We start from the raw sequence: 12,878 nt of genomic DNA on the forward strand, positions 1-12,878 counted from the left end.
GCCTTGAGCGCTTGATTTGACCGCTCAAGCATCGACACTGGGATCCGGCAGCAACCGGCTTCCTACAACAAAATCGCCATCAGTTCAAGTGGCGACAAAACAGAGAATGCAGGTCAGTGGGCTTGTGGATTGACGGTGGATGAGCTCTTCAGCCCCCTCCTTAAATCTGCTGATGAGCTTATCTCCCATGATCCAATACCGACATCGTCAACAGAGCTGATTGGATGTTAGTTAATGAAAAAAAAAAAGTCAGCTGTGAGATCATGCAGGCCAGTTGTTTTTCTCCTCAAAGAAATAAAGAGGAGTGACACCGTATCGACTGTTACTGCACAGTGTGACTGAAGAAACATCTTTAGAGAGAAAACAGTAATCTTTAAGTGTAAGTCAGTGTCATCATGTTACAATCTTTCTGTCCAAGGCGTGATCATCTCATTCTGTGAGTGAACATTTGCTGCTGTTTGAACTAAAAGTGCTTTCATATCAAACATGTCTTAATTAGATCAAATTAAAAGCATTTGTTCAAGTGTGAAAGCTGTCAATCAAATTCTGGTGCTGACTAAACAACCGGACCTACACCCTCTGAAAAGGAGGATCATTGCTGCTATAAAATGAACTCTACTCTGGTGTGCTTCAAGAAAAACAAGATTTTATGAGTAGTTATGTCATTTTATAGGCCCATATATTTGGAAAGCACACGTGAAGACAGTTTCTTGTTAGAAATTGTTTGAAACTTACACTCCCTAACTACTCCTCCATAAAATTACTGTACAAAAGCCTCTTTTACAATTTGTTACTGCCAGTTTTTCATAAAGGGTGTTTTCAGCTCATTAGTTCTGGTCCGAATTAGCAAACTGGTTGTGTTTTCTCTTGGTTTGGTTCACTCTGCTCAGTGGTTAGGTGTGTCCGAGGCGAGAACAAGAAGATAAGCTGATCCTGAGGAAGGTGTTGTCAGACCAGTTTGAAACTCAACTAACTGTCAGACTAGCTGCTAGCGACTGTTGATTTTGATCATCGGCGTGCCAGTATGCAAATCGCACCTTGCTATGGGAGCTGTTTAGCTCAAAGTTGTAGTCGGTCAGATGGAAGTCAAATCACCACAAATGAACCGCTCCAGAATTCGTTTGTGACCAGACCAGGATGACTTCCTATAAAAAGGTCTCTGTGTGGTTGTTTTCGCATCATAGTATGATTGCTGTGTTCGGATCTGCTCGAAACAAACATACCGTGGATAGAAACAAACCAGACTCCAACTCAACCGCACTATAAAATGCAGGATTAAAAACCCTAAAAGCCTGCAAAGCATCATTTTGGTCCGAATAAACAAAACTGCAGGTGTGAAAGTGACATAAGAGAAGCAAACTCTGATCTGCTGAGTAATACAACACAAATATCTGTTCTGTTGATATCACTTCATCACATATGATCACACATAAATCATCTGCACACCCTCTTAAGTCTTTAAATGTCTCCCTTTATATTTTAGTGGAGTCTCCATCCGTCTGGGACATGAACTGAGTGGTTTCTCTTATTTTTAGATATGAGGTAGCGTTGGCTTGCTGGGTTCACATAAATTGTGAATGAGAAGCTGACAGGAGACTTGTCACAAACTGTTTGGTCCAGTGGTTAACAACAGAAGAGATAGGGGCATTAAAGCTAAAGAAACTGCCTCCTCTATAAGCTACTCAACTGCAGTGTCTCCAACCAGCTCTAAAAAGAAAGGGGGATTAAAGGTTTTCATTCATGAATTATTCAAATGTACATTATTCCCGTTTCAGCACCCTTAACCAAGTATGTGATTGTTGTTGTGATGTTTAAATTGGCTGTGACTGGGCAGAAAAAAAACACAATGTTATTCTGCTATGACGTCTTCATCTGTCACACTTTAAAAAAACGAGGCATCTCTGAGCTGCTCCGCTGCGTTCACGGGTGCATTCGCTGGGCAGCTGGAGCTGTCAAAGCAATGTTTTCAGTCCCGCTCTCACGGGCTTATGCCACTTACATAAGAACCTGAATGAAATGTTAATGTCAGCAAAGTTGACAACGCAATGAGGGAATTCTCCAACTTAAGCAGCAGTCGACTGAGCTCCTGCTGCACATCACCCACAGAAAGCTGAGAAACACTCGTCTGATGATTCCCAGGATTTTCTAAAATGATGTACCTGTAATGACTTTATCCTGATCCTGATCCTTTATCCCACTGTGGTATTTCATGAAACGTGCCAAAGGCTGTCAGAGGCTCGTCACATGCAGCCGCGGCCCCTCAAAGCTGTTGCTCAACCCAAGCACCTCCACAGAGCTGAAGGAGGAAGAGAAGGAGGAGGAGGGCGGATCCCCCCCATGAAGACTTCTCTCATTTGGTCTGGTGGACTCAGACCTTAGGGACTCTAGTGTGGTCTACGGCCATGCAGACCTGTTTTAACACGTCAATTGGCCTGAGAGAACCTCATTTGAGCTCCGGCTGAAGGCAGACTAACAAACCCACTTTGTTTGTTGCTGCATTTAAGCACTTAACTGAGTGGCGTCTAAATCAGATAAAAGATTTGGGTCAATTCACCTGAACTGGTCATTTATGCTCAAATACTTGTTCTGTGCCTATAACCAGGCCACTATATCAACCTGTTCTCAGCTGATTTTTAACATTCAATGCCTTAAAACAAAACGTAAAACACATACTTACATCTTAAATACTTAAAAAGGTGCAATATACAACATTCAGCCCCACTAGATGTCACAGTAGAGCACCAGCATCTCAGACACACAGCTCATCAATCTCAGGTCAAACTGTCAAACTATGCCGAGCTGATCAAATATGGATCAAGATTCTGTTACTGCATTGTTTATTTCTCACCTCAAATGCTTTTTAAAACATATTTCACTGTCCTGTTCATCTGAAATATAAAGAATGTTTCTGAGCAGGCTGCCATGTTGTAAACATCTGCAGGGAGGAAATGAAAGGACTCACGTGCATGCTCACATGCACTAACATGCACAGAGCAGCCAATCAATTAATTGACTAATCTTTTCAGCTCTAGTATAGATTCTCAGTCATGTATGCTCTAATGCTTTCACTTCTTCTACCTCTTCACATATACAGTATACTGTACATATTGTACACTCTAAGCTGACAAGGTTTAATTTAAATGATCCACCTCTACAGACTGTAGTTTATCTGACTCTTTTCTTCTGATTTAGATCTTAAAATGTTATAAAAATGCAAAAATGTCCAATCTTCAAAATTGCTTGATTTGTCTACCTAACAGTCCAAAACCCATATAAATGTGGGTTAATATCAATTAATAATCAATATATCATAGAAGACCAATAAAGCAAATATTCACAACCAAAATGCTGAAACCAGCATCCTGCATTTATTAAATCTGACGTGGTTAAACTGAAATGATCAACATATTCATCCACACACAGACTGCAGTTTATCTGAATCTTGAATGGTATTTGCACACTTAATCACATGTTTAAAAGGCATATAGTGGGTTAATTCTCATCTGTGACTGGTTAGTCTGTCAGTGCCCTGTTTTTTGTTTTTGTTTTTGTGATCAACAGGATATCAAACTACCTTTTTTATACCAATACATAAAACACCAGAGCAGAGCTGGACTATAGGAGAGCACAGCAGCTCAACATCCTTGTGTCCAGCTGTGTCCAGCTGTATAAAGCCTCAGTCATGGCCCATCAGGCAGCAGCATGATGCAAGCAAGGCTTTAACGCCTCACACATGACGACAAAAAAACACATCACAACTGTCCGACACAGCTCTCCACACAATGTAGCAGCGAGTTAATGACACAAGCAGAGCTCAGAGCTCTCCTGCCTCCTCTGCGACAATCAACCCCGTCGCTGCTCCGGATGGATGGATCACCTCCACACCACAGTGTCCCGTCCATTTATTCATACCAGTGCGTCACGTTTATCGCTGCTGCACCGTGATAGACTACACACACACACACACACACACACACACACACACACACACACACACACACACACACACACACACACACACACACACACACACACACACACACACACACACACACACACACACACACACACACACACACACACAACTGTACGAGCCCAAAACTGCAGCCCAGATGTGTTATCCGGCATTCAACCAGGCAGGCAACATCTGCAACCGCACATTTACGCATTATGTAAGAAAACAGCGTGACATTTATCCAAGGCGGCTGCAGCAGGGATAGAGGGGTGAGGAAGAAGAGAGGAGGAGAAGAGAGGAGGAGGAGGAGGAATAGGAGGGGGGCCTGGGAGACTGGAGCCCCTGGGTGCGTATAGGGCTGCTTGAGGGTATTTCAGCGTTATACATGTTATGTGCTGTGATGTTGGATATGAATGGGCAACAGCAGCAGCAGCCCTCAGCTGATGTTGAGCTGACAGTGAGACAGAAGACGGGAGGTTTGACATTCCCCAGACCACGTATGGTGTGTGAACTCAAAGGAGGACAAAATGAAATAAGAAATAAAAGAAAGGGATGAGCTTACCTTATCCAGTGTGTCTTCAGCCCGCTGCTCCGTAAACCTCCCCCGCTATAAACCCTGTGTCTGACGAGGAAGAGCAGGCAAGCCGTGCGTCTCCTGTCCAAAAAACTCAGGCTGGTTTTTTACTGCAGGGAAACGCTGTCGTGCGTAACAGCCCGCACCACGTATCCCGCCCGCTCAAACCTCCCAAAAATCTTCTGTTAAATATGATCCCCTGTGTTTTTTTCTGGCTTCCCTTCTCTTTGTCGTAGTCCTGAGAGCTTCTGTTTTCAGTCCTCCCGTCACGTCGTCCTCCTCCCTGCAGCTCCGCTCCTCTCTGCTCTGCCCTCTCTCTCCTTTTTCTTCTCCTTTACAATCGCTGCAAGCCGTGTTGGCGCGTGCACTAGCTCTGCGCGTCCACGTAGCCCGTAGGGTGGGAGCTATATGTGTTTATTGGGGTGGGTGGGGATTTCTGGCAGGACACCTCCTATGAAGCATCAAGTAATTGTTTTCAAGTGAAGGGGTTGGTTTATCAATTTGTATTTCATGCGGTTTTTTTGAGTGGGATTAACGCGCAGGTTTTAATAACAGGCAGTGTCATTCAGCACATGACTGACATGAGGGCGGGGTGTGGCCAAAACTGTGGACACTACCCCCACACCCCCTTTACACACACACACACACAAACACACACACACACACACGAACACACACACACACACACACACACACAAACACACAACACACACACACACACACAAAAAGATGCATGCATGATCCAGCAAATAAAATCACTCTAATATTCTGCTGATATTAAAGATTTTAAGTGTATTTGTGAGATTTACTTTAATTTAGTGACCTTATTACAGACCATAGCATTTCATCTCCTCTGTATAGTATTCTGTTTGTTGTGCTTGATATGTGTATGTCCAAAAAATATTAGCAATACAGCATAAAATCCTCCTTTTTATACAGGAAATATAGCTGCATTTTTTTTAAACTGATGCTTTAAATAACACATAAATCAAAAATACCTCTATTTTACCTTATATCTCACAAAATAGTAGGAATTAACCTAAAAAAACAGAATTAATCAAATTGTATGTCATTCATGGCACAATGAACACTTATCAATCAATCTATTATTTATATTGATTGATTATTGTTCATTGTGCCATGTAATGATATAAAAATGAGATGGTGATGATGATGATGATGATGATGATGATGATCATGATTATGATGATGATGATGATGATGATTGTGATGATGAGATTAACTTTCTTTTGATGTTTTCTGCTATTTGGTGCATGATTTATTCGAAATGTTGCATTGAAAAAAATACTTGCTACTTGTAAGTATGTGCATATAATGTAATGATTGATATTTACTTTTGTATATTAGTTAACAGAAATTGTTCTGTCTTTTAGTCCCATTAGAATGTTTGGCATGCCACAGAAACATATCTGTTTATGAAGGCTACTTGCCTGCTTTGCATCTATAGTCTGCCTTTACTTTTTTTTTTACTGTCTTAATGCCTTTAATGTTTTATAAAAAAAGCATGTTGAATTCCCTTATTCTTTAAAGGTGCTATACATAAAACTTTTTTTTTTCCTGTTTTCCAGCTTCTCCACTGTGACATCAAAAATACTGTACAGTCACAGCTGGATTTGCTTCTTCATTCTTCTCAAGTTTCTCTGCTTTGAAGCTGGATTTTATATTCAAAAATCAAATCAAGTTTCTCACCTTTCCATGTCATCAAGGAGAGCATGTTTTGGTAAATAAGGCTCACTTCTGGACAGAATACTGCTGAGAAAAGCAGTTTCAGTGCAACTATAACATAGATATGGAAAAAAACGTTTCTTTTGTTCCTTCTCCCTAAAAAAAAAGAACTTCACATTATAGTGCAACACATATAAATGAAAAGACTTAAGACTCACTAGTTTGTGAGTCTCTGTTGGAATAAATTATGATGCTCTTCCCATTCAATCACCAGTAAGTTTCAATTTGTGTGATAAAATAAATTCACGACAGAAATCTGATCCAGGGTGTGATTATTTAAAGCTGAGATGATTCATTTTTGTTGCAGAAATGTGTTGTGATGTCATTATGAAAATGAGTAGCAGGTTTTTTTCCTCTTTGAGGTATGTGGTGATGAAATGGTCCCTGTGAGTCAATACGGCCCTCACACAACACACCTCCTGTCAAAACGGATTTGTCAGTTAAAGGTCAGTGTCGTTTCAGTTTCGCTATCACCATGGGGGTGTTCAGTGAAATTCAAGTCTTCTTAACTTAAATAGAAATAACATACACATACAGGGAATCTTTGGTGAATCTAATTAGAGAACATTTCACAGCAGATATCAGGGGAGAAAAAAGCTGCTCCGAGGCTGCTTTACTCTCAGCAGACCCATGACAGACAATACCTCTGCTGGCAGGGGATTGACACTCTTTACCTTCAAGTGTGTGTGAGGGAAGAAATGGATTGCACACACTGCTGTGGCGGGGTTTGAAAACATCCCACCTGTTTTTCACAGGATCAGTTTCCAGCCTGGTGACATATTTATCAGCCAGAGATTTTGAAAAGGAAATCCTCCCTTCGGCCCTGAAAGTTGGAATCCAACTCCGCGTCGAGGGGCCCTCGGCGTGCACATTCAGGTCCAGCATCAGTGTCCAAAATGACAGGAGCTTCACATAAAATAACAGAGACAGTAGCTGAGGGCAGAGGGTGGGCTGATGGAGACAATAGACTGGAAAGGTTGAAATAGGGGGAGCATAGCCAGGAGGGCAAAAGGACTATTCTGTCAGCCAGAAAACTGAGAAGGGATGAAAAACGAACAGTATTCTGAAAAACAGAGACAGAGGCAACACAAGGGGCCTCTTGGTATTTCACCAAGTGTCACATTTGGACTTTTTTTTCACTGTAAAATAAAAGGACGTGTAAAAAAAGCTGGATTTGTTCGCAAACTAATACAATGAAGAATAAAGATAAATGAAATAAGAATTAACTTGACATTTTGGGAAATAAGCAAATTCGCTTTCTTTCATGTGTGAAAATTGTATCAATCTTCTCATCTGGCTCTCGGTAAGAAAGCAAATCAGAGCATTTCCCAGAATTTCAAACAGTTCTTTAAAGATTTTGTGTATTTGACCCAAAATGTTCAATTTTAACGGTATAATGCAGGATTTTCCTTTAAACTACTTGTTCAATGAGTCATCACGTATGACCCACTAGGAGTGGGTGGCAGTGTATTAATCTGCAGAGAGTCTGCCCTCTGACTGTGTTTATTACTTTATTATTCCTCCGTGTTCAAGACGCTTCTCAACGTCAATCTTTGGGCAGTGGGTGTGTGGCCCCCAGCTAATAACAGTGTGCACAGTGTGAGGTCGGGACCCAAAGTGTAGTGACCAGGATACATCTCTGAATATGAATAAGTACAAAAATAATAATTTTTAAAACCTGCTGGATTTGTTTATAAATTAATCTGATGTAGAATAAATATAGAGTAAATAAATAGTTGACAAAAGAGATGTGATATCACTGTAGGGCCAATATGAAGATAGCCAGTTGTTGGTTAGCTTAGCTTAGCATAAATACAACCATGGGAACAAGGGGGCAAAAAAGGTGAACAAAGTCCAACTACCAGCAATTCAAAACCTCACTAATTAACACATTATATCTTAGATCTTATCATAAATAAATACAGGCATAATATGTCATATAGCCATAAAACTACACAACAATATACTTTGAAATGCATTACATAGCAGGTTTTTTTTAGGTCTTTCAAGCAGTTTTTATTTCAAAATGTGTTTTTTCCAAAGTCTGTATTCATGTGACAACATCATTTTCTCAGTGACAGCTTTGTGGTTGCCACTGAGGAGAATGAAGTCACGTCCTCAGTATTTCTTCTGGGAATTTGTGAGTTTCACCATCTCAGGATCAGTTTCGATTCTCCTCCTAAAAACTTGCTGTATGTTTGAGTCATTATATTTAGATAACAGTCTGTCGTTTCCTGGAAATAGCTGCTAGTAATCTGTGATTAGAAGAGAATGATAAGTTATGAGAAAGTTATCGGAGTTTGGTTCGTTGAGTTTGAAGAAAATATAATTGAACAGTTAACTTAAAGAGAGGTTTGTTTGTTTTTTTTCCTTTGCGACGGTTCAAGGCTGGATTAGCGCTTCCAGGGGCCCCTGGGTGCTGAAACTGAAGCTCAGTCTGCCAGTTGATCATTTCATCAGAAGCGTTCTAACTCCATATTTCATTTTGGACACGCAAGGTTTCCAAAAGCCACTATATCTATCAACCTCAAAAGAATGGGTTACGCTATGTGTTATATTTCTGTGGAGCCTAAAAAAAGGAAGGTCACATTTTTTTCTACCATCATGCTCAATGGCCCCTGGGCACTTGCCCTTATTGCCTGTATGGTAGATCCGGTCGTGCACGTTTTTGATAATAACGGTTTTATATCCCAGCATCTGCCCAGAATCCCGCCCAAGCCGAAACTTGTAATAGCAGAAAAATATGCAGGTGGAACAAAAACATTAACAACGTCTATATCAACGTAATGATTGCAACATAAAGAGGTCATTAATAATGTTATTAATTACACCTGTGTTTGGCAACTGAAACTCTCTGCTATAATATGATCTGTTTGGTTGTGTCCAAAGTCTCTTCCTAATTACTATACTGCAATGTATTTATTGTCTGCCATTTTACTTGAGTGTGCACATGGTCAGGTCGTAAAATGTCACCTTAAAGACTCCAACAGCAGACCTTTTTCTTCAGAGGACATCTTGACATGTCACAGTAGGAGAAGCACAGGTGTAAATAATTAAATGAATGATGTCTGAAATCCATTCAGTTACTTTTGTTTCAGGATCCTCGTATTGGGCCTGCTGGCTCCCTGTCACACTGTCATGGCTTACTGGGACATTTAAACAGAACGGAGCCAACATTAATGTTTGTTATTAGTAAGACTTGTACTTTTCCTACTATGAAAAGTCAAAATACATGCTGTGAAAATGGCCTATAAATTAAAAAAGTAGTATCCATGACATTAACAGAGTACTTTCTGCTGTATCATCCTCATTGTGCAACTGTATACTTGTGATGCATAATGATGATGATTCATAAAGTGTCTTAAATCTGATTTTGCTGATCACTGTGGGAAAAAACTACAGAGTGTCTATTATGTTTTAAGTAGTGAATGAAGATTTATTGAAGAGTGTTTTCACGGCTTTTAGCTTAAACTTAACTCCATGAATCTTTGTAAACCACTGTATTATACAACGAGGCACAAAAGTACTTGTTGCGTAATTGTTTGGGTACTTTGACCTTTGCACTCATTAATTCACGTTGGATAAGTGATGAAATAAATACATGTGACAGATGTTATAAAGAGGAAGAGTCTGAGTTTGCGTGTGTGTGTGTGTGTGTATATGAAAATATAAAAAGCTTGGCATATTTGTGGAACCGTGCCATCCTCCTCAGGCTGATGGGTAGCCTGCCACCCAAGCCTCATATATTTCACCTGGGCCGGGGCACCCTTTGCCACTGCGCTGAGTTTTATAGGGGCCAATAAAATAAAAATACCTTTCGAGTTAGCCTCCGGCACTGGCAGCTAAATTATGATTACAACAACATAAGCCCCTCTCCTTTAGGGATACCAAACAATCAAAGTCCAGAGGAGGTTGGACAGATCACTCAGATGTTCGTCAAAACAATGCAGATTTTTGCTGACCAGTGATAGAAGAAGTGCTCAGATCCTTTACTTAAGTAAAAGTAACCAACACAGTACTGTAAAATGAGTGATACAGTAAAAGTAGTGGTTTGGTCCCTCTGACTGATATATTATTATATATGACTTCATTAGATTATTAATAGTGAAGCATCAGTGTTAGATCAGCATGTTTACTGTTGTAACTGCTGGAGGTGGAGCTAGTTTACACTACTTTATATACAGTTAGCTAGTTTAGTCCAGTGGTTCCCAACCTAGGGGTGGGGCCCCTCCAAAGGGTCATGAGATAAATCTGAGGGGTCGTGAGATGATTAATGGGAGAGGAAAGAAGAAAAAACAAAGCTCTGATACACAAATCTGTTTTCAGTTTTTGGACTTTTTCTCTAATTGATTTTTGATGAAATATTGGATCATTTGAACATTTATTGATATTAAGACATGTGAGAAGTTTAGAGGGAAAATCACTATTTGGTGGAGTTTTTAACAACTCATAGACATCTGAAATGTGAGCCAGACTACACACTGCTTTTTGTAAGACGTCAAAAGACAAAAAGGTTTCATCTTTAACAATGCTGTATTTTAAAAGCTTGTTATATTGTCCATTGTGTCAAATCTTCATCTGGAAAGTAAATAAAGCTGTCAAATAAATGTAATGGAATAGAAAGTACATTTCCCTCTGAAATGTTGTGAAGTGGAAGTATAAAGTAGCATCAAATACTCAAGTACAAGTACCTCAGAATTGTACATAATTACAGTAATTGACTGAATGTACTTAGTTACTTCACTAATGTACTTGATGACAAGGATTACTCCTGAAAAGTAATAAAGATGTTAAACATAACAGTGTTCATAGATCAATGTGAGAGGCCTTAAAAAGATAAACGTACTGAATGATCTGTAAACTCCTTTATCTCCTGGAGGATCTGTGAGGCAGCTTCACAGCGGACACCGGGGCCAACATAACAAATTGAAACGCAGTGTATCGTCCCTGAACAAACACTGCGGTGTTCTTGGTTGTTTATTGAGGTGTTGCAGCCGCAGCTCTCGACTTTCCTGAGCCAATCCCCGGAGAACAATGTGAGGATATGATTATTTTTGATAATCTCAAGGTAAGCTGCCAGGCTTTGGCAACCCTGACTCATATTAACTGAGAGGAAAACCTCAAACAAGAAACAGAGTTCTGCTGCCATATTAATCAAAGCCTGAATGTAAAGTATATTTTTTCCTATTGCAGGATCTTTTTTGGCAGATAGAGGTTTCCAGCTGTCAAGAAATAATAGATGTTCAAATTTTAAAAAAAAATGTCTAAGCCCTTCAAAGATGACAAATTTCACTAAGATGTAAAACGAAGATTTTTTTGAATGTTTCTGAAGTGGGCAGGTTTTGGAAATACTGGGCAGATTGGCTTTGCTGAGCTCATTTCTTTAAATAATAATGTGTCACTATTCACCAGAATCAGGGTGCTTGCTTTAAATTCTGGTTAAAAACAGGTTGGTGAATAAGCCTCAGAAAACCCCACTTCAGTTTCGGGAATATAAATTCTGATGACCTTTCTCTGAACAAAAACTCCACATCCGTGACAGCGATGATAACAGAATAAATAATCCATCATTACAGAATACAACGATAGAGACTGACCACACTTTCTGACAGAAGTCCCCACACACATCCTCCACCTGAGCCAGAAAGGTCAAAGGTCAGCTACAGTGCAGCACCCGTTGAGACACACTCTGACGAGTTGATTTACTGCAGTGACCTTTAATCACAGTGGTTCAGGATCTTGAAACATGTTTAACCTCAGTTATAGTGATGATTCAACTCTTAAAAAAAACAAAACATTACTAGATAAGAGTCCCATTTAATCCCATAGCAGAATTTACAGTAACTGTGACTCATTTTTACTGCCCAATTGAGACAAGCTCGCCCCCTGGTGGTCAAAATAATTAATTACACACACATCCTGCTAATTAAAGTACAATTGTTATGTGTGTGTCTTTAAAAACAGTCAGGTGCCCATTTAAATGCTATATAATTAGCATAATAGGAGGACTGTGGATTTTGTCCCCCATCAATTACATTGTAAGAGCATTATGAAGGGATCTTTTAATGGTAGTATGAACACAAGGAATTATGGCAAAGTATGGTGAGAAAACCTATTTCAGTGTTCATTTGGGAACCTCACTGTTGTTTTAAGACATACTTTATAAATTATGGACCTGTCCTTTAACCTATATCACAGTAAAACTTATTATGATGCCAATTAAAATGTAAGAGAACTCTGTGTAAATTGAGTATTCTTTGCTATTGGATTGCTGTTGAAGTTAAAATATCATTACTTCTTTAGCATGTTGTCAGTCCAACATTTTGACTAATGAATAATCGGCTTAAGCTTGTGATTTATATATTTTTATGAGATAGAAAATAATATACATTGGGGGTTAACAAAGTGAACAATCTCAATGTAAATTAATATACTATAATTAAATGTGCAATATGCAGAACTTCCTCAAATTATACATTACATATGCTCCTGGGATTTACATAGTAAGGACTGCATCAGTCTTTCTCTTCAGCTAACACATCCTTATTTAGATGCTGATGCTTGTTTAACCCCAATTAAATAAAAAATGTTTCCATGTATATT

At 39.5% G+C, this 12,878-nt stretch overlaps 1 protein-coding gene across 1 annotated transcript in view; it reads right to left on the reverse strand.

Annotated features, from left to right (window-relative positions):
• Positions 1–4,657, reverse strand: part of LOC133981701 (unconventional myosin-IXAb-like) — a 163,108-nt gene extending 158,451 nt beyond the window's left edge. The window contains exon 1 of the mRNA XM_062420525.1: positions 4,518–4,657. The gene's annotated coding sequence lies outside the window, so the exon portion shown is untranslated. The remainder of the gene's footprint in view (positions 1–4,517) is intronic.
• Between the last annotated feature and the right edge of the window lie 8,221 nt (positions 4,658–12,878).

This window comes from Scomber scombrus, chromosome 6 (assembly GCF_963691925.1).
Source record: "Scomber scombrus chromosome 6, fScoSco1.1, whole genome shotgun sequence".
In the NCBI taxonomy this organism is placed as follows: Eukaryota; Metazoa; Chordata; class Actinopteri; order Scombriformes; family Scombridae; genus Scomber; species Scomber scombrus.